The 26,709-nt window shown below is 33.3% G+C and overlaps 1 protein-coding gene and 1 long non-coding RNA gene across 6 annotated transcripts in view; both read left to right on the plus strand.

Moving 5' to 3' along the window:
- LOC100649131 (ras-related protein Rab-37) overlaps nucleotides 1–26,709 on the plus strand; it is a 172,705-nt gene that overhangs the window by 112,436 nt on the left and 33,560 nt on the right. For 2 of the 5 annotated variants that reach the window (XM_048404606.1, XM_048404608.1), the window contains exon 1: nucleotides 20,110–20,495. The exons of the other annotated variants lie outside the window; for them this stretch is intronic. The gene's annotated coding sequence lies outside the window, so the exon portion shown is untranslated. Of the gene's footprint in view, nucleotides 1–20,109; nucleotides 20,496–26,709 lie in introns of those variants that run through there. 5 annotated transcript variants of the gene reach the window in all.
- Nucleotides 20,893–26,444, plus strand: LOC125384750. The gene is made up of 2 exons (XR_007223512.1): nucleotides 20,893–22,944; nucleotides 25,905–26,444. It is a non-coding gene; the product is annotated as an uncharacterized LOC125384750 (long non-coding RNA).

Raw genomic sequence — 26,709 nt, forward strand, 5'->3', positions numbered from 1 at the left:
TGCTCATACACAATGTATATTATAATATGAAAAAATGTTCAAGGGAAAGCACCTACTCAGTAGGATGTTGAGAGAGCAGACTCAAAATTTGAAGAGAAAATTATTCATTAGAACTCGACAACAAATTTTTAGTACACCGTAGATGATTCTGTTGTATATACATAATTCCTTCCAGATCAATTTTTGGAAATTATTATGTAGTGAAAAACTGCTACTGATTTCAATATATTAATTAGTACACTGAAGATATTTATGCAGGATGTACATTGTAATATTGAAGAATGTAGAAAATATCCAAAGAGAAATACTCTTTAGAACATTTAGAGATTTCTAGACAAAGTTGTACTTAATTTCTACTCTTTGAACTACTTTATTTATAAAAACATGAATTTATATAAAGTTCACGGTACTAATAACAATATACACAATACATTAGTATATTGTAATATTCTGTACATTAATACGTAATACATTCGTATACTGTAAATACATTAGATGTAGATACAGATAAAACGATTTCTTCGCGCAAAGATTTCATGTTATCGATCAACGTCGTCAGCTTCAAAAGTTGGCCCAAGTGCTCTCAAGGATATCCCTGATATCTCAGTTGTATCGTTAACCAGACGACATCGTCACTCTATCAACGTTGCAACTTTCCCTATCGGAGAACCGAATCACGTCCAGCGTGAAATCAGCCATGAATTTACCCCGACAGAAGACCACAAAAGGGTTGAAGCAACTCCCTGGCCGTGCAGTGGTGTGCACGCCCCTGTTTTCGGCCGCAAGTGCAACCCGGACCCAATTCTTTCTAGTTCACAGACACAATGTATCGATTATCCGATATAAGTTCGACGTGTGACGTCGAGGTCAGCCTGGCTCGCTGGCACATGATTAATTAAGCGCTGACGACTCCGATGTTCGACCAATAAAATTTGTCGTAGGATTGGCCGAGCTTCGATTTGAAAAACGAAACAGAGAAAGAGGAAGGAAACGTCGTTTCAGGAAAAGATAGATTTCTAAGGAAGAATGGAATTTTCTTCTTTTGATTTCAGATTATCTTTATTTCGTTCGATCAGAAGGATGGAATAATAAGAATGACAAAAGGGCAGATTAATTTGAGTGGTGAGAAAGCAAATGGAATTATTTCAATGAAATACAATTTTTGATAAATATCGAAAGTGATTTATGCGAGGCAATGAAATCTTCTTCTTTTTACTGAGTGTTAGTTTCTTTTGATAAAATTGAGAGGAAATAATCGTTCGGAGACAGTATTATATAATATATAATATATAATATATAATAGAGGAATAAAATTTCTGTAATTATTTTGGGTAGCTAGTTTAGTGATGTATTAATCGCTTTGTGGCGCTTCTGCGTAAACTTAATGCGCATTACTCTGTTTGTTCCTATCTAACTGGAAACCAAACATGTTGCCGTATTATTATGGTAAAGCATGATTACTGATCGAGAATTAATTTTGTGGCAGAGTGGTGAATTAATTAACCCTTCTGCGTCCCAATAATTATCTTTCGAAGACTGCAATTTATTGTGTAATATCCCCTCGATGAAGTCGAATCAAACTCATATCGAATATTTCTTTCTTCGTGTAACAGGACGCCGAGCTCATCTTTTAAACAACTGTTATACCATTTTCTTACATTAATTCTTGCAAATAACCTCGTCGAAAATCTAATACTTTTCAATTAATCACGTCTCATTATCTTTCAAAACCGTTTATCCAGTTCCCACAAATTTCTATAATTCCATCAAATAATCATATATAGATTCATCGATAATGTAACATCTTTGACAATCAGTGACACAATATCACGTTTCATCATTTTCCAAGATTATCTATCCACTAATTTCCATAAATTTTCACGATTCCACCAAATAATCACATACAGATTCATCGATAACGTATAGCTTTCCAATAACGCAAAATTAGGTCTCGTTATCTTGTAAAATTATTTATCCGTTAATACCTACAAACTTAACAAATAATTACGTCCAAAATCGGACACCTTCCAATCGTCGAGCCAACCCAAAATCATCGAAATTTCCAATAGTTTGACGCGAAACGATGTTTGAAACAATAGAATTTTCACGGCAACGTGATTTCGCCGGTGGTTCGGTCTGATAATTAATTAACTCGAAAACGATTGACGAAACACGGTCGTTCGTAATGACCAAGAGCCGACAGACAGATTCGACTTTCGTGCAATTACCATTTGATTAGAGGCTTAATTAGTCGAACGGAATGAATGCGATCCGCGTGACCGGATAGAAGCAGCGTGGGCTCCGAAAGAGGAAGCTTGCTTATTGAGAGTTGGTTCAGAAGGCCCGGATTATCGCTCTCCATGTAATTGAGATCGTGTTGTACGAGATACACATCTCGTCTACCCCTGTAAAGTCGAGTTTTCACGTTTCCCGCCGGCTTAACGCTGTATTTGTACCAACTTGTCGATGAAACTAATGCCAAGAAATTTCGATTAGATTCCTAATCTGTCGTCTTGTTTATGTCTCGGTAACTATCCGTGTAGCTAGTTTGTAATTTGATTTCTAGAATTATTTTCAATTTATTACTTTTTTTAAATTAATAGTTTATCCTCACATCCTTCGATAAGGTGTTAGTGACTATAGTTAAATTATTTTATTAAATACATGCTTAGTTTGTCACAGTTGCCTTAGTTAGTATCGTTAGTTAGCAGGTAATTAATCAGTTGCTTAGCAAGTTGGTACGGTTTGTATGTTTCTATAAGTGGTGCAGAAAGTCCAATTCTTTTTAGAAAATAGAGATTTTTTATATTGTGTTGTATCAGTTGGAAATGATTGTGCATTGTTAGATATCTTTAAGCTGCGCTTCGTCTCTTCGCATTTGGTACAGTACCAAAGTAGATATTCGATGGTATTGTTGCAGTATTCACAGAGTATTGGGTTCTATTTTCTGATAAAGTGAAAATATATGATATTGGAATGAAATTTATAGTCGAGTTTGCTTCGCGTTAATTCTTTCTGGATTTACGTAAAAACCGTACGTACCATTCTTATCTTTGTTTTTATGAGCTTTTATATCGTTTTTATGTTTAGTCTTTTTTTACTTGTTAGTTGTCCGAGAGTAGCGTTGCTCTCATTTAGGTATATTTGAAATCATACGTGAAATGGTTTTGAATTTCTTGTTTGTTGGATTAGATCAGATTACTATTATTAGGTTGTCCGAAAAGTGTCTTTCTTTTACATACACGTCTTTTACAACGACGGATCTTTATACAAACATGAAACCTAATCTGTCAAACGTTGTGATTTTTATCTTGATAAAACAAAATGGATCATACGTAAATCGATAAAATAATATGAAACGAAAAATGTTGTGTATCCATTATTTCCTTATAAAACGGAAGAAACTTTTCGAACGACCGAAATGGTGAAATATTCCCATGAAGCTTGATATTATCAAATTTTATCCTATCGTCGATTGTCAATCACATCACAGGACACAACATTTTTTTTACAAGTCACATATTCAATACTATAAATATCAATACTTCGAAAATATTAACAATTAACGAGATTATCGATAGTCAAAATACTAAATCAAATAAATTATTAATAGTTAAGAGCAAGCTGCGTATTTCTATGCAAATTCATATATTCGAGAATATAATTTAACAAAATAGAACCACGGTGGAAATTTGTTTTATTTACGTTAAGTATTGCAGAAAGTATTAATACTTTGAATATTTCATATGCTTTTATACGTTCATATAACATACAGTCTGTGCAATTTTGCACTTTGAAACGTCGTACAAATGCATAAGAATCCACAGTCTAGTCATGTATAATTAAAATAATCCTATGATTTTATTACACGAGCTTAAATTTAGAAAATCATGCTTAATTAAAATTTCGTTTGACCACTAACAACAACTAAAATTTTATTTAAATTTCGTAGAATCACAGATGTACTACAATTCTCGATTCAATCTTCCCATATAAATATACAGTTCTTAACTTAAATATAACCATAATCACGCTGTTCCATCCAACTTTTGCCTAAAATAGCATCGCAAATTGTCTTTCGACAAATTTTAACCAATTTCAATCCATTGCAATAAATTTTCAATAGCTAGGCAAACCACGAACGAAGGCTACAGGACGATAATTATTTCAACTAATTACCGCGGAATCGGGCTTGTTACAAGCATCCGTGTTACGAGTAGCGTTTGAACGCGTGTAACACACGCGACTGTGGTTACTGCACGCGAATCGGCTTGTAGCTCGTTTACTTTTTCGTGAAAGTAATCGATGTACCTGTCGATTCGAGTGCCGTAATCGTTTCGTGTACCAACGACACGATTCGCTATTTAATCGCCTTAATGAGCGATATTTAATTATTTGTACGCGTTTCCAACGAGGCGAGCTTTCTAATCCATTGATTTTAAATGGGCTATTTCGACTGTTGATCGGTTATCGCTGAAAATTGCCAAGTCGTTTGTAAATTGGATGTTTACGCAAATTCGTATTTTTATGGACACAATGAAAGAAAGTTTCTGCCATTAAATTCTCCAACGAGTTTTATATTTTGGATATTTTATGAAAGCAAAATACTTAATTTAAGGAATCGATATCGTGAGTCGTTTTTATAAATTTTCATTCGTTTCACGAGTATTCGATCTACCAGAAATTTCGTGTAAAAGTCCAGGACCACAACAATTCTCACGCGTTGGAAATTTAATTTTGAAACGTGCACCGATATGTTCTATTAAATTTATTGATACATCTATTGAAAACCCAGAGGTATTCTATTATCCTGTTGTGAAATGTATTAATATTTATAGAACGAAATTTCACATGTAAAATTCACATATAAAGCAGTATGTTTTAATTATTCAATATTCAAAGTAACACAGTGTACCTACTTCCATTGTTTTCCATAAAAAATAAACATCATGAAATACGTACATTAATGTTTCGCAGCTCATTTCCATAAAAATTAAAAATACCATGAAAACGAATCTGCTCCCTTTAAAATACAATATTAAATCATGTAACGTACGTTTGCAGTCACCTGTTATGTTAGTACGTCGCTTCAGTTTGCTTTTCCAAGTTTAAAATAACCATAGTACGATTTGGCCGACACGTCCAATTAAGTAGCTCCGGACAAGACCTAATTTATGCAAAGTTGATCGTGTGTTTACGTAGCGAGATAGTTCTAGCGATAGGTCGGCACGTCAAGGCGTCGCTTTTAATCGGCCTTTAATTAACTATGCCGATAGCAAACGCGTGTCTCGCGCTATGCTACGACCTGCACTCTTTGCTAGACGTATCCGGGCCATGAAATCAGAGCGGAACGTGGAAAAGGAGTCGCCTTGGAACCCTTATCGCAAGAACTTCCCGTTGCCTGATTGCTTGAGACTTAAAGAGTCGTTCACAATTGCCTGAATATAGAGACGAGGCGAAATTGCCTTTCGACGGATACCATGGTTGCCATCCTTGGGCGAGAATTGCGATTTTGTACATCGGAGGAGAAGATAAACTAAAGTAACTAAAACCAGAGATCCCATATGGCAAAATGAAAGCTACGTAGCTTTTGAATAACGTCATCATTTGGCAACGTACATAAACTTTGTAGACCGAAGGAAAACAATAAACTAGACTAAACTAAAACCAGAGATCGTAGATGGTTTGTTGGGAAATGATGACTTTTCCCTTTTGATATATCGTTTCCGGGCATACAAACGGAAAATAACAACCATAAATCATAAAAGCAGAGATTTTCGCGAGTATGTTCTGATCAGTGTTTCTAGGATTTCTTGAGAAACGACGTATCTTTGGAGGCGCGAGTTGATTGTAAAATATCAGATTACGTAACAAGTTCCCCTTTCGGTATTATTAGATAGGATTATTTCAGTAAACTATGCTTCAACATCTTAGAATCGAACCTTCAACTTCACACAAAATAGTCCAATCTGTTGCGCATTATAAGACACTGTTTATGTTCAGTTTTTGATATAACAATAGAAGAATCGGAAGATATTGTGTGTTTTAGATTTAACAAGAAAGGACATAAGAAACGAGGAAAGGATTCAAATGTTATAAATTTAATGCTTATGTTTGCTGCAGTGAAATGTACGAGTAATGCGAACAACGGCAAGAATGTTAGATGTAGAGAAAGTCGTGAAATAGTTTACATGCAACTTTAGGTAGTTTGAGAATGTTAAATTAACAATACGGAGGGGAATTTCGGGGAAAATTATAATTGATATTGAAAATGACGAGTGGCAACAGACTTGTTGAGGAATTTCATATCATACGTTAATAATAAATACGTTTTACTGAAAACTGTTATGCAATTGCGTTAGTTATTAGGTAAAAGGATGAATCTAAAAATCGAACTGAAAAATTTTACGTAAAATATTGCAGCGTGTATTTCATGTAAATGAATTTACATATTATTCAGGAATTAAATTCTATAGAATTATATCACAAAGTAGCCATCGTTTTATTGCAAGATATTTTGTTCTCACTGATGAGATTCTGAACTAGGGAATTTGCCGAGAACTTTAATGAAAGTCCTGCAATATGGTTGAAGTGGTCATTCGATACTCATCAAGGATCTTTCAAAGAGACGTTGGATGTGCAAAGTTAGGTAAAGTTGTGGTAAAGGGTAAACGACGAATGAATGGAAAGCCATAAAACGGATATTTGTTTCATGAGCCATCAATAACTATTTCCTATCATGAGAACCCATCAAAGCTTTCTATTGAAATTTTCTCAGATATTCCCCTACTTTGTTCCTACCATATTTTGGATTTAATAGATTTCAGATTCGAGCCATTTTAACGCTAGAACTACTGTTTCTGTTAATCGTTGAATATTATTTTTTAAATGTTACATATATTTATGTCTAAGTTATGCTACTTTATAATAATCATTTTATTATACTTTATTACAGTCATTTCACATTACAGAGTGGTAGTTCTAGCGTCAGGTTGCTTTTATCAACGAATTCCTGAGATTTAATTTAAAATAAATATCCTTATGCAATTTGTAGAATTTCTCTTTGGTACAGACACGAGATTTTTTTTACTAGAAATCGTTCGAATTGTCAAGAATTTCAATTTCAAAGCAACAAAGCATCAAAGGAATGCTATTCATAGACCTAATATCTTCCAGCTTACTTGTGGAACAATTTAACGCAAGTGAACAGAGTCACGCAAGATATGCAAGTTTCCTTCGTCCATCGAATTCATCAAACATTCCTATTTTCAGGAATTATCAAAAGGATACTTTTCTTAAAATGTTTATTCACTTTACTTCGAATACAACTTCAGACGGATGAATAGAACGGTGATACAAGATCGATCTCTCAAATCCGACTCTTCAATGGGACCTTTTGTACAGACCACGTGTAAAAAGCAACCTTTTAAGCTTCGTTTCAAGCTTCATTCTTTGGAAAAAAAATTAAACCATTGAGAACTCGAACTTCTCGTTTAATCTCAATATATTTAACTTGTCATTCGATTACATAGAAAAATTCAATAAACAATTTTATTACTTTATTTGACAGCCATCATTATACAATTCTCGAAAAAAATTCTAGATACATTTTCAATTTGATTATTATGATTCCGTTTGGAAAATTAAATATTTCCAACTGTTTTTCTTATTACTATCATTTATTAGAATAAATTTGGGTTAAAATAACGATTTTTTTTTTTATTTTCATCGTCTTTCGGTTCTAGCAAAGAAATGGAAAGAAAATGTTGAAACTTTTCAATTCAACCTAACCACCACGTTCGTTCGTTTCTTAATTTAATACTTCAAGTAATCTTCGATATTCATTTCATTCAATTATTGCGAGCCTGATTGTAATTCTGGTTTCAATTCTGATTCCACTGTGCACAAAACTTTATTCCTGCATACAGTCGAGGAAACGGTACGGGCATAGAACTATGCACAGTCGGATACACTCTTATCCTTCTTTTGTGCTCTGTCACAAGAGAGAAAACGCCGCGTATCACGCGACAGACCAGTGAATCGTTCATCAGACACGTTCTCTACAGTATGAACGGCGAGCTGGTAAAACGACGAACTAGGCAACCGTTTTCCATCGAAGATTAACTTTCCCGTAATTATTTCACCCATTATCCTTATTTAAAAGCTAATAAATTAAAAGCTTCCTTCCTGTTGGAAGCTATGATCGCTTCACGGAAGGGTGATTTATATTCCTTAGAATTTCTATAGCTATTTTTATATTTGTTTCTTGATAAAACAAACACTGATACTCGGTTACTAGGTAATAGGAGATGTGATAAAATAAATAAAACTTAAAAACAGATAAAAAATTCTATACTCTGCTGCTACATGTTGATCAAAAATTTCTAAGACAAAGTTCATAAATTTTCAAGCATAGTCGAAAGAAACTGGAAGATAAAGTAAAATCGCGGGAACTTTGTTGGAATTTCCGGAAGTTTGGCTGGGCGCAAGCTACCTGGCTACGGTGTCAGAAAATAACTCGAAGCGAACCAGCTGCTAACATTTACGCAGTGAATTACTCTGCCGATAAAACAACTTACGATCTTCCCCGGTCGCGAAGCTGATCCGTATCGTTTTCCAGAAATAAGAGAGAAATGTTTCTCTATGGTCGGCTAACGTTATCCTGTATCGAGAACTTGGTTTGTTTCGTCACATTGCGATTTGATGAGAAAGTTGTTTAATCGTTTGAGCAAACTGCAATCGTGCAACAGTATTGCTTTCTGAATAAGAAAGAGAAAGACGACTAGAATTTCGTTTGGAGAAATATTACACTTCTTTATGTATTCCACTAATTTCTTTTTTAATTAATTAAAGAACTAACGATATATATTCTATGCTCTAGATTTATTTCATTTTATTTTATTTATCGTATTTGATATTTATACGAATAAATGCTCGTATATGTTTCAATGATAATTTACACAATTTTGAGTTTTCCTAAAAATTTACAATTTTTAAACGGGTGGAGCATGTGTTATCTTGCTATGCAACCTCTTGACCCGTAGTCAAGAGCGCTATTTTATCGGTGCATTTATGCGAGACATTTAATATGCAAGTTTTAATTTTATACGACCATTGTGTGCTTCGATCCACCGCTCTTCAATGCGTCGCACTCGAATATTATTTAACAATTGGAAAAAGTTCCGCGAAACGCTGGGCAAGTGCTTATTCCATGCATACGATTCGGGACGACCGCCGGTTTATTATTATTACATGTTTTAAATTTTCCACAGGTATGTTAAAGTGGATGAAAGTTTGAAACATAGAAAATTATATTATTTTATGGATAGATAGTTTTCCTAACGAATCTTGAAAACTTGAAATTATAAAACTTTCAAAGGATCCGAATATTTTAATCTCAAAATTCTCCTATTTCTAAACTTTCGAATTTCTTAACTTTTTAATTTGTTAATTTTCATGCCCCTGAATTTTCAAATCTCTAATATTACATTAATATTATATAATAATTAATAACAAACACTAAAAGTACAGTAGATACTTTGTAGAAGGTTCTAAATAATCGTTTCGACATGATGTTTAAAAACTTGAAGCAATGAGCAGTGAATTAAGCGATTGCACTCGAAGCAATTTTTCGAAAAGCAATTTCGTTAGTGCTTTCTACAGTTAACGAAGCTGTCGCAAACATGTTTGTCGCGGCGGAAGTTTACATGAAAAAGGTAGAATAAAGATAAATGCAAATGCGCTCTCTGAAGGATACTTATTTACGAACAAAATATATCATGAACTTTAAATTATTGTGCTGTTTTATAGACTCTGAAGTAGCGCAATTTCTCGCTTCAACTTTCCACCATTAATATTCTTCTTACTCTAATCTGGAATTACTAACTAATAAACAACACGTTTAGTGGCTCACAGAACTTTCCCCTACTTTTCTTTGAAAGCCAATATTAACATTCTACAGCCACCTGAGTCCACCTTAGTTTATTACATTTACTTCCCAACAAACTCAACCCTTTGCTATACTATATATCATTTATATATTCGTTTACCATTACACAAACAACAACAAACCTCTACAAACATCGTCCCACAACAGAAACCACATCGTGTCACTTCGATCAGCGTCATCCCACAAGGGTTTCTTCACAAAGGAAAATCATGAAATACAAGGGAAAAAAGCTGATATCTATACGTTTACATGGACATTATCATGCAACCCCTGTACGCGATCAGCGATGCAGGGATCAACTTCCGCGCAGCCCTTGCTTCGCAAGATGAAAGCGCTTCGATCTTGCTTCCACTCGTTGAGCTCCTAAGGGTGCGAGAGCAAGGGTGCCGTGTCGTCGACCTTGTTGTTTGTTAGACCATCGACCATCGACAGACATGCATTTTATAATTCAGTCTGCTTTTTATTAAGTAGGTATCGTTGAATCTAAATTTTCATGCTCGAAGAGCCATATTTTTCATTTTTCTTAGATTACACTTTTTTTATTCTTCTATGCGGAATTTTATTGGTTATTGTTCCATATTGATTTTAATAGAAATCAAGAAGATTCTGAGCTGTTTATTGTAGACCATGAACGTTTATGAAAGTTTATTCTTTATGGAAACAACTTGGTAGAAATTTGCTTCGCTTATTTTTATATTTATAATTAGATGTTATAACAAGTTCTGTATTTACATTGGATATTTTATACGCAATGGTTACAGGAAGTATTTGTACACCATTGTATATAATACATATTATAGCATTTCCATAGTATTCTGTTAAGTTTCTATCAAGTATGTTAAGTTTCATACCATTCGTCAGTGCTTTCAAATAACGAGAGTTTAATACTACGAAAGTGAAATGTGGGAATTGATAAGAAAACGCTTCAATAGAAAATAATGATATGTACATTTGTGCAGGTATTTACCTGTATTTCCTGTATAGTCGCTGTATTTCCGCGTGTTTAGTGAATCTTTTTTACCTTTCAATTTCTCGACGAGTATTGAAAACTTGCTTCAATGAAGATAAAGATTCGTCAATTTGTCTGCAGCAGGTAAATTTCTCAAAGAATCAGATCGTGGCTCAAGTGAAATTCCCTTTTTTAATTTTCTAAGCGAACAACTCAAATTCTAACAAATTCGAAGTACACGAAACATAACTGTGCGCGTGGCTTCGAAATCCACTCGGTCTATAGAATTTAAAGGCCACTTTCAGTGCAGACACCATGGCGACAGCCTGTAAACACGATCAGATTGGAATCGATGATAAAATTTGGAATTCCAAGCGCCACGAAAACGTGGACGCTCCGTTCTTTCGTAAAACGAGTCGTCGACCGACGAGACAAAGTAGCTGACAACGTCTATGCGGAGGTAGTTGACATTTACGAGGGGTGTCTGGTGCAGAATTGTGTTCGAGAGAAGCAGATTCTTGCGGAGAAGTCAGCAGAAAGTTTCCGATTACTCTGACCGTGGTCGAAGTGGTAAATACTGGGAACAGAGTTGATTTTGTGGATAGAGCGGAGTATTTAAACATAAATGAAACTGTCGAAAATGATAAAGAGCCGTGTTTGATGCTTTTTCACTTGATTAAAGATTAAAGATTGATAAAGATTACTGTGACGAGTTTAGGAAGAGTTTTCGCACGAGGTTCAAAATTCTGGCGTTCAACGTTATGCGGATTTAAAATGGTTCCATTGTACAGTCGTAAATAATTTATATGAAATGTGATATTTATCCCATTTATAGAAATATTTACTTCTGACAATTTAACTGAAATTACTTGTTGTTCACGCATCTCGGATATATTTTTGCCTAAAGCTCTACGTGTTCTTTGAATTCATATCATAGTTATTTATAAATATCTTAACGGTTTAAAAATGTACAGCAGGGTATCTTCTATGAGTTAAAACGAAATATTACTATAATATTTATATGTTTGTAATTATATATCATAACCATAAAATATATCAATTTTTGAATTTTACATATCTAACCCTGAGCTCTTTCCACTGAAATCTAAATCGACAAAGTTTCATTCATTATTTTCTTGTAATTCTTGCAAATAGTTGTCAATAGATATCATCCATTTAACGTAAAGTTCTAAAACTGTAAAGGAGAAGCCTCTAATCTACAACCTGTAACCTATTAATTCGCTAATATCAATTGCTAAATTATTATGCGGAAGACTTTTCAATATTACAATATTATACAATTATGGCATTATAGAACATAGTATAATACTTGTACACAAACAAAAGGTTTATTAATATCTCAAAACAGCAATGCACATTATAGTTCATAGTCGTTTATCGTTCTATCATTTACGCTCTAATATTTTTACTGAAACCAAATCCACGTGCAGCTCGATCGTCCAATTACTGGAAACATTGCTTCCTTCAGAAGCTTTATAGCTCATGATTTAATAGAGCGAGCTTAAATCATCATTTCCAATACGAATTCCAGGGAAATGTTTTGGCACCGTTGGAGGTTCGCTTCGCTCCGAATTAACTTCTTGGAAAGTGTATGTAAAACGATCGCGAAGCATTTCTTCTCTTATTAGATCTCGAATCTGTATAGACGCGACCTAAATTCCGCCACGAATTTGGCCGTTCCTTCGCGAATGAAACAATCGTATCTCGATGAGATCGCATATGCTCGCCGGGAATCGGAAATTACGCGCACCTCAAACAGTTAGGATCGAATCTACAACAGTGGGTTTTCAACTATTAAGGCATCTCTCGAGAAATTTCCACGCTTCTTCCTGGCAGAAGTGCGATACCAGCCAAAGGATCGTTTCAATTTCAGAGTTGATCAGAAATTATAGGGTTGAAGATGAGCTGTTGCGAAAGCGCTGAACACGCTTGCCATGGAGCAAGGAACTGTCGTTAGAAGTTTGCGATTATGGTAATGCAGGGAATCTGGTTTCGCTTGGTTTGGAACACTCGAATATTTGATAAGATGTGTTTTATCGGCGGCTTTCGTGAGAAAGAATTTTTAAGCTTCAAACGTATACTTTTATAACTTACATAGAACCATTGTGTTTTCTTCGTTACAAGGAAATTTCGGTTTATAATTAATTAAAACGGAGCAAAATTTTCCTGTGAAACTTTTGAACAAGCAATTCGAAAAGCTCGATAAACTTGACCTGTGAACGAGAATAAAGGTAGTTTATTAATAATTAATAAGTACTAATAACTAAAGTAATTTATGTAGCTCATTTCTTTTCGTTAAATACTCTACTTTTCATTGATGTTATATTTTAGTTTGAATCTTGTAGTTTAATATTTTATCTTGTCATCTTCAATATCACTTTCAATGTACAATATACAATACACTGTATTTACACTATACAGTGCAATACATTAGAACATATTCCAACGTGAAACTTCTTACAAATAAACCAAACAATCTCATAATACATTGTTCAATCAATTATTTCCAATTCAACTACTTTATCACAACTCCTACTTTTCTCATTTTTATCTACTTTTATTTACAACAACAATTTTTTACTTTTATTCATTGGGTTTGCCGAAAATCTTAATTATCATCGCAACGCAGAAGGCGTCGAAGTGCACAAGCATCATCAACGTTCACGAGGCAGTGGCTCGATTACGCGATTGCCCTCGGACGTGATTACGCGGTCTGCAATTAATTAACGACCTCTCCGTGAAACGCGTGCCGGCTATTAAATTATGAGGACGTCGCGCGGATCGTCCAGCCAACCCGAAATTTCCAACTGGAACGTGACGTTGTTCCCTCGACGCGACTAACAGAATGGTTCCCGCGCCCGCAAACCGAAAACAGGACCATAATTCAAGTATCTAGAATATCCTGACGTGGCAGCCTGATCGAACAGATTCGAAAACATCTGCATTCGTTGATTCGCGAAAATGTTTGAAAACTTGCTATAGAAAATTTGTATGCCCATATTCTACGTATTACATAGAACAGTTTATGGAAGAAGCACACTTCTTAAAATATTAGAATTGCACACATTAACTCTAGAAGTATCAACCTGTCTCACCCTTAATGTACAAATAATTATAATTACAATATGACAAAAATAAATGCATACGTATAATGTCTTAATAATAGTTAACATATAATATATAATATATAATAATAATATATAAAATAATATATAATATATAATATATATTAACTTTTATTAAGACATACGTATGCATTTATTTTTGTCGTATTGTAATTATAATTATTTGTACATTAACATATTTATGTAGGTATGCATGACAGGTTGATATTTAATAAATATAATATATAATATATAATGATGTAATGTATATAATATATGATATATAATATATACTAACTTTTATTAAGACATTATACGTATGCATTTATTTTTATCATATTTTAATTATAATTATTTGTACATTAACATATTTATGTAGGTATGCATGACAGGTTGATATTTAATAAATATAATATATAATATATAATGATATAATGTATATAATATATGATATATAATATATAATAACTTTTATTAAGACATTATACATATCCATTTATTTTTATCATATTTTAATTATAATTATTTGTACATTAACATATTTATGTGGGTATGTATGACAGGTTGATATTTAACAAATATAATATATAATATATAATGATGTAATGTATATAATATATGATATATAATATATACTAACTTTTATTAAGACATTATACATATGCATTTATTTTTATCATATTTTAATTATATTTAATTGTACATTAGCATATTTAACATATTTATGTAGATATGCATGACAGGTTGATATTTCTAGAGTTAATGTATGCAATTCTAATATCTTAAGAAGTGTACTATAAAATGCACGTATGTAATTTCAAATTCATAATCTGTATCATATCGCTGATGCTTGGCAACTCGAAAATTTCAAATTTGCTTTTACCGAATAGAAGTTCTACTTTGTGTTTCTATTTTCATCGTGTAAAACGTATTATATATGATATAATGTATATTTATAATTTCGTTAGTTTTGCGTCAAAGGGCAAAATTATTATGTACGTCGCTAGTAACCTGATCTTATTTTTATGACAACACTTGGCTCATCTTCGATTGTTTTGTAACGCTACAAATGGAAGGTTGTGTTGCTTTAGCGAATAATGATATATCTCTTGAGTTAAGTCAACCTTGTAACGTCGTTGAAATGATTCACGAAGATTTGCTTGTAAATTTCAAAAAACCGCTGCTCTAAAATTTACGGCTTTTTTTAGTTATACCGCTGTTAATGTCAAACAGCGATATATAGATATTTTGTTAAAAATGAAAGGTATCTCAAGATTTGTTCATTTTCGACGAGTGTAAAATTTTCTCACTCGTGAGAACGTATTTCAACGATCATTTATCTTCTTCTCATCTCTTCAACACTACAACAAAAGAGTGCAAACTTGAAATGAACATAGCAAACCTTTTAAATTAAAAAATAAAGAAAGAAACAAAGACGAAGGAATAAAATAAAAAAAGACGAGCAAACAAGAAGAAAAACCACCGAAACAAAAATAACTCCTGCTCCTAGTTAACTTCATTTCTCGTTCTTAAATTTCTGCCGCATACTATAACGCAAAAAGTTTGAGATACAGCCTCTAATTAACCCAAGCTGTTACAAATGTTCACGCAGGAAATTGCTATGAACTTTCCGTACGACAGAAATTCGTTATTAAAGGATGTTAATTCGTTTTTATCTAGCCTTCAGTTGCAGCCTTGTTCTCCGTCTTTTATCTGGTTAATTAACCTTCCCTTACATGTCCACCCCCGACAAACGAATTAAATGTAGAAAATCCAACCGAAGAAAAATGAAAAAAAAAAAAAGGGATGTAACCGCCGACGGCGTTAATTTCGTTGCGTTGAAAACGCTTCTAAGGGAGCCAGCTTTTTTCCGCGTTTATTAACGCTGGATACACAGGATTCTGGCCTGCCTCGAATTTAACTCGCTCGTTTACCCTTTGACCAATTTTTCTTTTTTCAGAAGTATACGATTCATTTGTCTAATTACGATTCGATTGCGTTTTCTTCGTGTTCGTATAGAAGATAATTTGACTATCATTTTATGAATGTAAATGAAAATCATGGAAGATATACTGGAACTAAAAATATTTTCTTTTTTATTCTGTTTATTTTTCTTTATATAATAGAAGGATTATAGCATTATTTTATTTAAATGGTATATAGACGCATGATTTATAGAATCTCGTTTCACTGAAAAATGTTTTATTATTTTTATTATTATTTACTTTATTCTTGTTTGTATGTAGAAAAGATTATAATATTGTTTTATTTAAATTGTATACAGACGCCTTGTAAAATGCTTTCGTTTCTTTTAGTTTATATTATTTTTACAACCGATTGGATATCATACGAAAATCAAATGTGTAACAATCGATGCAAAAAGTTTGTTTTTCTATATTTATCGTTTGATAGATTTAAAAATCAAAACGTATTCGTCACTAAATCCTCATATGTAATATTCATAGCTATTCGTCAGTAGCCGTATGTCGTGATGTTTGCACGTCTCTACACTTTTACGCAAATCGCAGTCGATGTTTTATGTAAACATTACGATACGAAACAGCAGCGAATTCCTGTTCGATTGCATCAATATAATCGTTGTTAAACGTGAAATATCCCATTGAATGGCTATCCTTTCTATCATGAATCACTAAATTTATCTGAAGCCGATAGCTGTGCACTTACTGTTATTTCCCAGGTGTGCCATTCATCATCTGCGTTCTCTCCTAATTCAGGTATGCAAGATGTTTCGAAATATTAGTGTGTTACAGATAAATCTTTATAAAACTTACAAGGTTTGTTTTTTAATCCAAAAAAGGAATTAAAATAATAGTAAGTAAATTAATAACATCTCATGAATTTATTCAATTTATTCGATTCCTAAACCTTTACTGTTTTTGCTTACGACATATTATCCCAACTTTTCAACTATGTAATATATACTTTGCTGTAAACTCCAATTAAAATTTTCAATTAATCATTGTCGATCTTGTTTTTCGGTTTTTTCTACTTATTATTTTTAGTCAATAAATTCTGAACGATTTTACACGTTTATGAAATCGACCATTTCATATGCAACAACCTATTAGTATTTAAATCTCTCGAGTTTAATCGGCTGATCGAAGCTTACACTCTTAGCGGAAATTATATATTTCGACGTACATGTGCTTCTGGAAGCTTGATTCGTACTTGTTGGTCGAAATTACGTTTAATTAAAAATTATATTCCTCGCGTTATATACAGTCGAAATTATGCTTTCTGGATTACGCGCCACTACAGTATGTAATGTCCATGATCTTTTGTAGTAGCTGCGATTTTAGCTCCACTCGAACATTAAATTATTCTGGTCTCTACGATGTTGATTATTCGTACGAAGTATTGTAATTTTCATTATAATTCAGTAGAATATTTGATGAAAGAATCCTATTAAAAATACTTCCCCAACTTTTGAGAAATACACGTAGATAACCTACCTAATTGGATTATTTCATTAACTCTTCTTTAACATGAAAAACCTCTTATATTCATTTAACCATCAATTTCTCTGCGAAATAAAAAAATATATAGAAAGAAGACAAGATCTTCAAAACCACATTTCGTATGATATTTTCATGTCACACGAAATTTTTAGCATCATATCTTTACACATTTATGGCACAAAAATTGACGTTTTCTAAACGTATTTAAAGATCAAATCGAGTCGCATAATATACACCAGAAGGATCAACGAATCGATGTCATTTTCTTTACAACCAGTAGACAAATATTCGACGAAATGTCGGTGAATTTGTTTCGAATAATTCGTGTGCGTCAGAACGGAAACAGCACGAGTCCCATTGCATTGGCACTTCCGTTTGCTTCAAGTAACGCGCAAAAACACGATGGAAAAAGGAGCAAATAGTGAACAACGTTAAGCGTGTTTATACGTTGGCACGAAAATGAAACGGATCTCTGTAAGAATACATTGACTGTGCGGGCTCTCGTTATCGCGTTTTTCTGATATTTTTGTCCGTTTTTACACACAGCCGAACCATTGAATCTGCCGCCCATTTTGCTCGCCTTTTCCCTTGCCTCATTTTGTATTCCTTTGTTTCACTGATAGGCTGTGCACACATAGCTGTGGCTAATGAATTTCGTTTTTATGTCACCCGAGTAGAACCTCTAGAATATGTCAGTTTGTTTGAATTTTTGCGACTTGAAAAGAGAATATATTTCTATGATGAAATTGCAACTTCCTCGCATGTATAGCGAGCCACCGAAATATTCGTAGCTGTCTCAATTGGCGAATTTGAATGATTGATATTTTCTTACAGTACTTTTTCCTTAAATTATTCGATATATTATTATTGATAAGAATCTTGAAACTTCCATTGAAAAGAAGTATTAATCGCTCAAAACTGATAAATTGAAAGGAGACGAGAACCTTTGTAATTCACTGCATTTGTTCTAATTTTGCTGAAAGTTCGGAAAATTCGGAGGAAAATTTTTCGAACACATATGACAATAAATTTGCCATGATCTTAAATAAAATATTTGCCTTATATTGTGTTATTAGAGTAGCGGTTCTTAATGTGTGTTTCGCGGATTTCTGCAGTCCAGGAAATACTCAACGCATATAAGTTATTATTGTATTATTAGAATAAAAAATATTTGGTACGTGTATTTATTTATTTATTTATAATTTCTTCTCTACAAATGTGATGTTTGTTGATGAACAATTGACGAGTGTTTTAAATATAATCTGCATATTTGGCACCTTACGGATTCAAATTTTGAGTTAAATATTCGGCTTCCACGACAATAAAACATTATTTAAAGAAGGTCTGTAATAAACAAAAGGTTATGAATCCCTGTATTAGAGCGATAAAGGTGTCCTTTATACGCGGCATTATTATAATATTTATGGGCGATATTATGTAAAATCTGTTTCATGGCTTTAACATCTACGATTTATTGCTGCAATACATTAATACGTAAGTTACATTATTCAATAGGTATAATAATTGTCCGTAACGTTAAATACAATCAGCGTAGAAGGTCAATATCTTTATATTTATTAACGATCCAAAATGATTCGTGTAAACTATCGTCATATAATTTTCATACACATCAATAAAACAAGCCATAAAATAACTCTTTCAAAGATTAATCGAATCGTTAGGAACGACATAAATATAATTAAAAACCATCCTCTTTATTACAATATTATGTTAAGGGTGTACAAATTACTTCTTGAATTAGATCTTGAACCCAAATAGCGTTCAAAATTATTTTCAATAATTATTTTCATTTATCTTATCCATTTTCCTTGTTATCAACTTTTTACATTCGGACTAACAAATAAAAAATAATAAACCGCGTTACACAATTATATTTTATACACGTGTTACATCGAACATCTTTCCCAAATGTTAAATTATCAAGCAGTCCATCAGCTCGATTTCTATTCTTCAACCCTTGTTCGCACCGTTCGACTGATCCATTCATAAGCCAAGTGCTACACACGCTCACTAGTACTCATCTATTCTACACTCATCCGGAGCGACATATAGCAGCCACTTTCGATCTCCCAATGGTTTTCCAAACAGCCCACTCACCAAAGGTTTTCATCCTCGCTTTTAGCCCGTTCCAAACAAATTGTAATCAAATGCCAAAAAGAGGCAAAGTACTCGTCAAATCGTAATACAAATAAAATTGGCAGAAGCAAAGGCTGAGGAACAGGAACAAAAGTGAAAAATTGTAGAGGAGCAAATGAATCGGGGAAAAAGAAAGAACAAACGAAATCCGAGACGCGGTAAAGGGAGGGATAATAAAAAAAGTCAGAAAGAGAAAAAAGAGAGGAGAAAAGAGGAAATTAAGAGAAAGAGAGAGAGAGAGAGAGAGAATAAAGGAGAAGAAAAAAGGTAGAACGAAGTACACGCGTCGTTCTGCGAGCAACATATTTTCCAAGCCGATACGCTTTTTCCCTCGCCCTTTTTGAAACGCGCACGCCACCCTGTGCGCCATCCCTCTCTCTGCTCTGCTCTGCTTGCCGCCGGTTTCCCTTTCTCCCGCGGCATCCAACCTCCTCGCTGCCTCTGGAAATAGTCGCCACAAAGCGATTCCCTGTGCTCCGTGTGTTCCGCGCGATTATCAAGCTACCGAGTGCCGCTCGGTTCGTCCTCGCGTCCCGCCGACGCGTTATCGCGACACGTGCTTCCGGCCGATTCGTGGAAAACCACGGACCGTTCGTTTAGCAACAGTTTTCCGTATCGAGGAAAGAGAACGGACCTTATCTGCGCGCGCTAATTGCGGATTTATTGCTCCGGTATATAAGCGAGGATCAGGGTTGTTTAAAAGTGAGGGAGAGTGTGGTGTGTTCTGGTGTTGTTGGTTTTAGGGGACGAAGTTCATCGAGATTGTGCTTTTTTTATTGTTTCGTCAAAGTTGGAGATCAAGGTGGTGGGAAAGTTTGTTTGGAAAACTGTGAGGGGTAGGTAGATTTAAGGTGACGTTTGATCGTGGTAATTAGAGTTGAATGAAGGAAAATGTGTTTACTGGGTGTTTGTGGAATAATTGAACGTATAAGTGGTGGTGAACTTTGAATCTGTGAAAAAATGCTGTATAATATATTGTATTGTTTAAGATAAAATGTAATGTGTCAAAAAGCTCAGTTGAAGGGAGACGTGTTGATTGGGGTTGTGTTTTTGACATAGGTGAAGATAGATAATGGGAAAGTTTGGTTAAAAAAGAAGTGATCTATGATATGCAGTATGAATATTTCAGATAGAGTATAATTGTGGTAGGAAAAAGCCTGACGATTATAGTGCAGTTGAGGAAGATATGTTGATCGGGGTTATATTTGTAAAATAATTAAAAATGTAGGTTACACAAAAATTTCTTTGACAGAAGAAGAGTTTAACTCTCCATGGTTTTCTTTGTTCGCAACATATTATACTATCAATTATAACTTTTCATTCCAAGTAGAGAAATTTAAATTAACAAATATAACGATAACTTCACGATAAAATACTTCAAATATATGTAGATATAAAAGTACGTAATTGTATGACGTTGTCGAGGGTAAAATGGGATGTGATTGTGTTTTGAGAGATTTTTACAGCTGTGGTTAAATAGAAAGTTAATTAAAGCTGCTTTCATGAAAAAAACTGGAAGTCGAGATACTCTAAAAGGAAAAATAAATGGTTTGTGTAACGTTGCATCAAATTAATTCTACAGGGAATTGCAATTATGATCGAATTTAATTCGAGTTTGACAAGAATATACCTACATCATTTTTCTATTCTTTTATTTTTTGAATATCAAATTTTGCTAAATTCAGACAATTCCGAGAAATGATAAAAGTTATATTGTAACTCATATTGAAAATATGAATCATATCTAAAAGCAATATCCTTCCGTTTCATAAATTATGTTATCGATTGACATCTATAACTCAGTAAGTTCTAAGTATTGTAATCTGTTTTCTTCGAAAATTGTTCATTTTTTCATATAAAAGATAATTTTCTAATTGTTTATTTCTCTCGTATACGCACAGATATAACCTTTTTATTATTATCGAAATTGTTTAAGTGGTTCAATAAGTTAGAAAAAAAGAGTTACACTACAGTTTCTACTACAGTAGCTTTACAATTAATTATTTCTGAAAGGTGGTTGTTCTATTTCTACACAGGAAAAGTAGATATTAGTGAGCGATATAAAAATCATTAACACTATCTTTCGACCATATGTGGGTCACGCCAGTCTTCAGAAATTTATGATTCTCACGTGGTTCATAGAGCTTTGTGACTCTTTACAGTTCAGAGTCAACAATTCAAAATATCTTTAACACGTAACATTTTCACACCCAAAAAATACGCAACCGGATAAAATAATTATAACTTGAATATAAGAAACAGAGTCTTTGTTAATTCTAGTGAAAAATCTTAAACTACGTATCTATGTAGATGCTTCCAACCAGTTTCTATTAAACTAATTTATCAATCTTATCAATCCTGAAGAAAGTTTTCGTACACACCCCCTACATTTTCTAAAACGACGCTTCTTCAATATTAATTTTTGTTTTTGAAAGGGAAATACTTTGGTAAGTCATTTTATTATTAAAATTCTAAAAACGCTAAAACGTGACTTTTTCTGATTGCCAGCATACAATTCGCTAGCATCCATCGTCGATCCACCGTTCGTCTTCGATCACCAGAAACGATGCAATATCCCTCTGCAGCCATTCGTGACGCGTCGTTTTAATTACCAGGTCGCGTTCGATCATTCTTCGCGAACATAAACCATCCTACACCGCGATCATGCCAATATGCTAGCCACATGCTTGAAACTAACCACCTACATGTATATTAAACTGGGTGCTTCGAAACTTTGTAACGAGCCTTACAAGCAATAGCCTATGATTTATCGCGCGATCGACCTCACAGGAGATTGACAAGAAATCGCGATCTGAAATTCCAAGTTGCAAGTTCTTGCGCATCTAACATGAGCTTAAAGATCCACAAGATCATTCTGCCATGACAAAATGATGATTTATAACCGTGGTGACCGAGCATGCGTGCAAACCAAGTCTGGTATCGTCGTCGTTTCCTCGAATTCGCGATAGATACCGGCGAGTAATCGAGATTTGTTAACGCACTGGTCAGCACCACGTGTGCTGATAGAATTCTGATCGGCAGCGGGACGACGATAGAGAAATCGTTTCTGCATTGGTTCGTCATTGGTTCCAAGTTCTATAGATAAAATGGCAAGGAAATACGAGAAAGCGGAAGAAAATTGCGCGAGAATGTGCTAAGTGAAAGAATTTATTATAATACAGTAAATAACTGAACAAATAATAGTTAACAAATTAGTTAGTGTAATTAGAAATATAGGTATAGAGTTACCGCAAAGAGATCAGAAGAGGAAGTCGGATATAAAGGGTGAGTTCGAAAAATTGAACCGAATATAATTCTGCAAAAGCTAACAACCGATCAAATCATTCAGAATATTTAAAAATAGAGTAAATTTTAAAATTACGTTTTTCTATTAGTCTAAACGTAACATTCTGTTAGTTAATAATGATAGTGAATTCGGTCCTGAAGAAATTAAATTCACTTTAATTTTGTGCAATACGTGATGACCCCAATCATTGTTGCTAATGTAGGTTACGTACATATATCTTTAACAAGCATATAAGAATCGTCGGTGGAAAGTGTCGGACTGTCTTTCCTGTCTCGCGACCCTTCGTCGAACGGGACAAAGCGAACACTAATGTGGCGTAAATGGAATCAAAACGGTTTCCACCCCTAAGCAACTACACCGAAGGGTGTTTGCGTCATTAATGTCAAGCCTCGACCGCTACGTGCAGAGGCGTTGCTCGATATTATACGATTTATAATTAATAGACAACCTGCACCTCTTGTTACGTAATAACTCATGCCCGGTTCGTCTCATCGAGTTAAGTGTTTTAAATGTATAGAGTCGTGAAATTTTAATGCTCATGGAAATAAATATATTCGATTTAATGACTGGTGCTTGTTCGTTTAATCGTTTTAGCAGAATACTAGAGCTCGGTTAGGAAGTGTAAATTGGGAAACTATTTCCCAATAGTTTATTAGCAAACTATTGTAACTAATGGCATTTTTGAAACTACTATGTTGTGCTCTTTGTGAAATATAACTTGTGAAATGAAAGTTAAATTCTCAAGAATATTCTCTGAATGGAAATTTAATATATTCCCAATAATTTCATATATTTTCAATACATAATATATATTTCATATTTAATATATTTTTTAGCACATAATAATAACTAAACGAACTCTTTTTTGCAATAAATATTAAATAATATATCTATAAATATATGTTATATACTTACATATTAGAATATAATATTAGATATTATTAAGATCAGAATAAATATTAATATATATTAATATACATTATACTATGACTACTGACATTTCTATTATAACAGGTATTATAAGATATTATCAAAAATTAGATTGATCTTATTATTATTCACGTTAATTAACCTCTCTTTTATAATGAAGCTGTTAAAGAATCACCTTGATCAGCTTCATAAGTTCGAAAGTTAGAAAAAATGATTTAAAAATCTTTTTACAGAAGTTTTTTAAAATCTTGAAATTTACTCTTATATATATGTAAGATCGTAAATCTTGGGATAATTCAGGGATCGATTCTGTAGTCTGAAAATCGAGTTTTTTTAATTATAAAGTAATTAGATAAAATACAAAAATAAACAACAATTAATATCCGTCTATAACAATAAATAACAATAATTATATGAATGAGAAATAATAAGTTTTGAACAATGTTTACCTGAAAATCGAGAATCGATTTTCAACGTCCTGAGCTACCGATCTTTCTTCTTCAGTCTTTAAAATCTTAAATAACTATTCTGTAACCTTGTCTGTCTCTAATGTAACTCTCTGTCCGTCCGTTTGGGAAAATGCGTGCTTCTCAAAAATGGTTGTCCGTAAAACAAAAGAAAATCGCTCTGTCCGTGAAACAAAGCCTGTCGTGCTATCCGTAAAACAAAAAGAATCCCTATCCCGCATGAACTCTAGGGAGTTTACATATATTAATTAATTAATTGATTATTTACTTATTTAATTAATTGATTATATATTCCAAATATTTTCGACTTTTTATTTTAAGATCTCTCTTAGGATATTTCTATTTCGTCTTTTGTACTGGAAATTCGGTTATTTGAACACAATATTATTTTTACGTTTTACTCAGAGTCTAGTTTGATTTTCTCTAATTCGATCTAAACGTTCATGACTTTTTCTCCAAAGTACAGTACACACGGTGTACAATAGAAGATTCGTAGAATATACTTTTTACAAGCAAAAAGGGTTCGGAGCAAAACCTCTTTTTAGCTGGTTACCGTTAACGTATATACGTGACTTTTACCTCTGACAGACGCAAAAAGTATAGTAAGGGACCGTAAACGAAGTCAAAATGAAATCTACCCCTCGGTGTTTTCCACTTTTTGTCTTTCGAGAGATCGTTCGCTCCGTTAATTACAGTCCTTTGTACCTCATCGCCTCGTTTGTACGAGTACGAAAGTTTGCTCCTGCGTCCAGTTACGGTTCAACAAATCCTTGTTTCTATCTCTACGGCTATACCTTTATGACAATAGTTAACAATCGATATTCTGAACGCGAATGTTTCAAATAAAAACGCACTTTCGTGCAACAGAATTTTACCCACTAAAATTTTTATTTTGCCCGCTGAAATAGAAAATTTAATCCTACTGTACCGGTATACATACCAGCAGAGAAATATATAGTATATATGTAGAATTTATTTACCATGAAACCATAAGTTAATCCTATAATTATAATATTTTAAAAATATCGAATATATTTATTTTTTATCGTAAGAAAATTCCACTATGAATATAATATTTCACCATTTTTTAACACAGCCTTAATCACCCTCAACCTGATCTAGCCATAATAAGAATTCACAAAAAAGAAGGTCAACTACATAATCGCAGTCACAATTAATAACAACACATTCATATTTATAATTACAATAATAACATGCATGAGGTAATTTACTCGTAGACATAATCGTAATTCACAACAGTTCGTTCATAACCATAATCATAATCATAATCATAATCATAATCATAATCACAAGTTGTCCAACTTTATAGCAACATACGCATTCTTCGTACTACATTATTATGGAAATTCTAGTACAGAAGCATTTTAACATTACGAATAAACGAATACGTTTCTTTTCATATTCGTCGTGAAAAGACTTGTGGAAACTAGCAATCAGATCGGACGCTCTGAAATTCGTACGATATCTCTCCCTATGTGGTCGAAGGGTGGTTGCATCGTTAATTTTTGCCCTGTACACAGTTACATATATGCAATATGGAGAACAGCGGCGCAATATGGAGAAGGAAGTTGCTATCAGAGCTCGCGATAGTCATCCAACGATAAAGAGCAAGCCGACTCGAATTTATTGAAGCGAACCGTGCACCGATAAACCTGTTTATCTGGAGAGAAGAGAAAAAGCTGGGATACTAATCACCACTGGAAACTGAAGCTCCGATTTGATCACTCGGTTGAGTAATATCGCGCGATTTTCAGCTTTTGAAATTCACCTTTCATTTTGAGGGATGTTTGTAAATGGTGGCATTATTTAGAGGGTGGTTGGATGATTAATGATAATGGTACGGTCATCAATATGGGATAGTTTTTTTTTTGTAAAGGTGTACGAGCACGTATGTATGTAATAAAAAGAAGAAATGTTGCAAAAAATAGATATAGGATATAGAGTAACGGACAAGAAAAAATTTATAAACTAAAAAGTATAGGAAGACGCTATAATTTTACAAGATGAATTTATACCTAACAAAAGCAACGAATAAATAAGTATAGTACTTCTGGGAAAAAGAGGTAACTGTTATCAATATTGTCAAAAATGTTTAGTACAAAAGTTACTAGGATTCATACTGTATCAATTTAAAATGTAGTAGAAATTGTAGTAGTAAATGTAATTCTAAATGTAGGAAAATTTATAAAGAAGAAAGTAGCGAAACTTTTTATTGTGATCAGATTTAGAAGAAAATGTTAAGAAGAAAGGGGTAGGACAATTTGTTGAGTCATTATCGACAAATCTTTTAAATTTTAAATTACAAAATTCCCATATGTTGATAAT

Source organism: Bombus terrestris, chromosome 3 (assembly GCF_910591885.1).
Source record: "Bombus terrestris chromosome 3, iyBomTerr1.2, whole genome shotgun sequence".
Taxonomy (NCBI): Eukaryota; Metazoa; Arthropoda; class Insecta; order Hymenoptera; family Apidae; genus Bombus; species Bombus terrestris.